The 5,177-nt window shown below is 37.3% G+C and overlaps 1 long non-coding RNA gene across 1 annotated transcript; it reads right to left on the bottom strand.

The window, feature by feature from the left end:
• Positions 1 to 1,734: 1,734 nt before the first annotated feature.
• LOC144991985 (uncharacterized) lies at positions 1,735 to 2,323 on the bottom strand. Its single transcript, XR_013655693.1, has 3 exons — positions 2,184 to 2,323; positions 2,034 to 2,106; positions 1,735 to 1,936 (listed from the first exon to the last, which is right to left on the bottom strand). It is a non-coding gene; the product is annotated as an uncharacterized LOC144991985 (long non-coding RNA).
• Positions 2,324 to 5,177: the final 2,854 nt, after the last annotated feature.

The following is a 5,177-nucleotide window of genomic DNA, read 5'->3' as shown; positions in this document are numbered from 1 at the left end:
TTTCCTAATTTGCTGTTGTGTTTCAGTATTTGCTGTTGTGTTTCGTGATTTGCTGTTGTGTTTCATGATTTGCTGTTGTGTTTCAGTATTTGCTGTTGTGTTTCGTGATTTGCTGTTGTGTTTCATGATTTGCTGTTGTGTTTTATGATTTGCTGTTGTGTTTCCGTATTTGCTGATGTGTTTCATGATTTGATGTTGTGTTTCGTGATTTGATGTTGTGTTTCGTGATTTGCTGTTGTTTTTCATGATTTGCTGTTGTGTTTCGTGATTTGCTGTTGTGTTTCATGATTTGCTGTTGTGTTTCGTGATTTGCTGTTGTGTTTCATGATTTGCTGTTGTGTTTCCGTATTTGCTGATGTGTTTCATGATTTGATGTTGTGTTTCAGTATTTGCTGTTGTGTTTCATGATTTGATGTTGTGTTTCGTGATTTGATGTTGTGTTTCGTGATTTGCTGTTGTCTTTCATGATTTGCTGTTGTCTTTCGTGATTTGCTGTTGTGTTTCCGTATTTGCTAATGTGTTTCAGTATTTGCTGTTGTGTTTCGTGATTTGCTGTTGTGTTTCGTGATTTGATGTTGTGTTTCGTGATTTGCTGTTGTGTTTCATGATTTGCTGTTGTGTTTCATGATTTGCTGTTGTGTTTCCGTATTTGCTGATGTGTTTCGTGATTTGATGTTGTGTTTCGTGATTTGATGTTGTGTTTCGTGATTTGCTGTTGTTTTTCATGATTTGCTGTTGTGTTTCGTGATTTGCTGTTGTGTTTTGTGATTTGCTGTTGTGTTTCATGATTTGCTGTTGTGTTTCCTAATTTGCTGTTGTATTTCCGTATTTGCTGTTGTGTTTCATGATTTGCTGTTGTGTTTCCGTATTTGCTGATGTGTTTCATGATTTGCTGTTGTGTTTCCGTATTTGCTGATGTGTTTCATGATTTGATGTTGTGTTTCAGTATTTGCTGTTGTGTTTCGTGATTTGATGTTGTGTTTCGTGATTTGATTTTGTGTTTCGTGATTTGTTGTTGTCTTTCGTGATCTGCTGTTGTGTTTCATGATTTGCTGTTGTGTTTCCGTATTTGCTGATGTGTTTCAGTATTTGCTGTTGTGTTTCGTGATTTGATGTTGTGTTTCGTGATTTGATGTTGTGTTTCGTGATTTGCTGTTGTCTTTCGTGATTTGCTGTTGTCTTTCGTGATTTGCTGTTGTGTTTCATGATTTGCTGTTGTGTTTCGTGATTTGCTGTTGTGTTTCATGATTTGCTGTTGTGTTTCAGTATTTGCTGTTGTGTTTCGTGATTTGCTGTTGTGTTTCGTGATTTGCTGTTGTGTTTCATGATTTGCTGTTGTGTTTCATGATTTGCTGTTGTGTTTCCTAATTTGCTGTTGTATTTCGGTATTTGCTGTTGTGTTTCATGATTTGCTGTTGTGTTTCCGTATTTGCTGTTGTGTTTCATGATTTGCTGTTGTATTTCCGCATTTGCTGATGTGTTTCATGATTTGATGTTGTGTTTCAGTATTTGCTGTTGTGTTTCATGACTTGATGTTGTTGCACCGAGTAAAGACTGATAACTGCCGTAAAGCAAGTCAAAGTTTTATTAACACAGGATCATTATTTGCAGTACAATACCTTTATACCGATGACACCACAGCAAACGTGCAGAAAGGAAGACTCGCAATTAATGCAAAACCAAAAAAAAAAAAATTTCAAACATGCAAGAAAACTGTGATGCACAGCACACTCGGTCAGATATGTCACTTCAAAATAATGCCCAATATAAATGAGAGGAAGTGACTTTAACAAAATGACAAACAAAATAGACAGAAATAGTCCGCTCCTGCACTTGATTAGTCAATCATGCCGCACGAGCCCGTGAGGAGCGGATAAACAAAACACAAAAAAACCAAAAAACTAAACACAGGACAGCAGGGCACAGTATTCCAACACTAAAAACAGAAGAAGCACCATATTAAAAACATTTGATAAAAAATAATTTACCATTTGTTTAAAATATACCTCTGCTGCAATAAAAGTGTAAAATACCTGGTGCGTCGCAAAAACCTCACGCCCAGTCTTTAAAACCCCCAGTAAAACAGGATCTACCTCTGCCGTGATCCTGTCATAAAATAAAAAATAAAACATCAAGCACTGCTTAAAAACATCATCCACAGGTAAAGATCACAGCAGTCTTACCGCACTCTGCTCAAGCCAACTCACGCTGCTCCCTGAGCTAACCGGCTTTCTCACAGGAAGTTAGCACCATAGCAACCACACTTCAACTTCCTTTTTATACCCTCCGAACAATGGGTATAGCGACACCTTCAGGTGACTCCAGTTACATTGTGTTTCGTGATTTGCTGTTGTGTTTCATGATTTGCTGTTGTGTTTCGTGATTTGCTGTTGTGTTTCATGATTTGCTGTTGTGTTTCGTGATTTGCTGTTGTGTTTCGTGATTTGCTGTTGTGTTTCGTGATTTGCTGTTGTGTTTCGTGATTTGCTGTTGTGTTTCAGTATTTGCTGTTGTGTTTCATGATTTGCTGTTGTGTTTCGTGATTTGCTGTTGTGTTTCTTGATTTGCTGTTGTGTTTCAGTATTTGCTGTTGTGTTTCGTGATTTGCTGTTGTGTTTCAGTATTTGCTGTTGTGTTTCGTAATTTGCTGTTGTATTTCCGTATTTGCTGTTGTGTTTCATGATTTGCTGTTGTGTTTCCGTATTTGCTGTTGTGTTTCATGATTTGCTGTTGTGTTTCCGTATTTGCTGATGTGTTTCATGATTTGATGTTGTGTTTCAGTATTTGCTGTTGTGTTTCGTGATTTGATGTTGTGTTTCGTGATTTGCTGTTGTCTTTCGTGATTTGCTGTTGTGTTCCGTGATTTGCTGTTGTGTTTCAGTTCTTTCTGTTGTGTTTCGTGATATGTTGTTGTGTTTCATGATTTGCTGTTGTGTTTCGTGATTTGCTGTTGTGTTTCGTGATTTGCTGTTGTGTTTCAGTATTTGCTGTTGTGTTTCATGATTTGCTGTTGTGTTTCGTGATTTGCTGTTGTGTTTCGTGATTTGCTGTTGTGTTTCGTGATTTGCTGTTGTGTTTCGTGATTTGATGTTGTGTTTCGTGATTTGCTGTTGTGTTTCATGATTTGCTGTTGTGTTTCATGATTTGCTGTTGTGTTTCCGTATTTGCTGATGTGTTTCGTGATTTGATGTTGTGTTTCGTGATTTGATGTTGTGTTTCGTGATTTGCTGTTGTTTTTCATGATTTGCTGTTGTGTTTCGTGATTTGCTGTTGTGTTTTGTGATTTGCTGTTGTGTTTCATGATTTGCTGTTGTGTTTCCTAATTTGCTGTTGTATTTCCGTATTTGCTGTTGTGTTTCATGATTTGCTGTTGTGTTTCCGTATTTGCTGATGTGTTTCATGATTTGCTGTTGTGTTTCGTTAATTGCTTTTGTGTTTCGTGATTTGCTGTTGTGTTTCATGATTTGCTGTTGTGTTTCGTAATTTGCTGTTGTATTTCCGTATTTGCTGTTGTGTTTCATGATTTGCTGATGTGTTTCATGATTTGCTGTTGTGTTTCGTGATTTGCTGTTGTGTTTCGTGATTTGCTGTTGTGTTTCATGATTTGCTGTTGTGTTTCGTAATTTGCTGTTGTATTTCCGTATTTGCTGTTGTGTTTCATGATTTGCTGTTGTGTTTCCGTATTTGCTGTTGTGTTTCATGATTTTCTGTTGTGTTTCCGTATTTGCTGATGTGTTTCATGATTTGATGTTGTGTTTCAGTATTTGCTGTTGTGTTTCGTGATTTGATGTTGTGTTTCGTGATTTGCTGTTGTCTTTCGTGATTTGCTGTTGTGTTTCATGATTTGCTGTTGTGTTTCGTGATTTGCTGTTGTGTTTCATGATTTGCTGTTGTGTTTCGTGATTTGCTGTTTTATTTCGTGATTTGCTGTTGTATTTCGTGGTTTGCTGTTGTGTTTCAGTTCTTGCTGTTGTGTTTCGTGATTTGCTGTTGTGTTTCATGATTTGCTGTTGTGTTTCGTGATTTGCTGTTGTGTTTCGTGATTTGCTGTTGTGTTTCAGTATTTGCTGTTGTGTTTCAGTATTTGCTGTTGTCTTTCGTGATTTCCTGTTGTGTTTCATGATTTGCTGTTGTGTTTCGGGATTTGCTGTTGTGTTTCATGATTTGCTGTTGTGTTTCAGTATTTGCTGTTGTGTTTCGTGATTTGCTGTTGTGTTTCGTGATTTGCTGTTGTGTTTCGTGATTTGCTGTTGTGTTTTGGATTTGCTGTTGTGTTTCATGATTTGCTGTTGTGTTTCGTGATTTGCTGTTGTGTTTCATGATTTGCTGTTGTGTTTCGTGATTTGCTGTTGTGTTTCGTGATTTGCTGTTGTGTTTCAGTTCTTGCTGTTGTGTTTCGTGATTTGCTGTTGTGTTTCGTGATTTGCTTTTGTGTTTCATGATTTGCTGTTGTGTTTCAGTATTTGCTGTTGTGTTTCGTGATTTGCTGTTGTGTTTCGTGATTTGCTGTCGTGTTTCGTGATTTGCTGTTGTGTCTCGTGATTTGCTGTTGTGTTTCATGATTTGCTTTTGTGTTTTAGTATTTGCTGCGGTGTTTCATGATTTGCTGTTGTGTTTCGTGATTTGCTGTTGTATTTCGTGATTTGCTGTTGTATTTCGTGATTTGCTGTTGTGTTTCAGTTCTTGCTGTTGTGTTTCGTGATTTGCTGTTGTGTTTCATGATTTGCTGTTGTGTTTCGTGATTTGCTGTTGTGTTTCGTGATTTGCTGTTGTGTTTCAGTATTTGCTGTTGTGTTTCGTGATTTGCTGTTGTGTTTCGTGATTTGCTTTCGTGTTTCGTGATTTGCTGTTGTGTTTCGTGATTTGCTGTTGTGTTTCATGATTTGCTGTTGTGTTTTAGTATTTGCTGCGGTGTTTCGTGATTTGCTGTTGTGTTTCGTGATTTGCTGTTGTGTTTCATGATTTGCTGTTGTGTTTCGTGATTTGCTGTTGTGTTTTGTGATTTGCTGTTGTGTTTCATGATTTGCTGTTGTGTTTCGTAATTTGCTGTTGTATTTCCGTATTTGCTGTTGTGTTTCATGATTTGCTGTTGTGTTTCGTGATTTGCTGTTGTGTTTCGTGATTTGCTGTTGTGTTTCAGTATTTGCTGTTGTGTTTCATGATTTGCTGTTGTGTTT

The sequence above is a fragment of the Oryzias latipes genome, chromosome 4 (genome assembly GCF_053564925.1).
Source record: "Oryzias latipes strain Hd-rR chromosome 4, Olatipes_Hd-rR_3.1".
NCBI classification, from domain to species: Eukaryota; Metazoa; Chordata; class Actinopteri; order Beloniformes; family Adrianichthyidae; genus Oryzias; species Oryzias latipes.
Note: the sequence above shows the minus strand (reverse complement) of the source record. Positions and strands in the feature narration are given on the sequence as shown.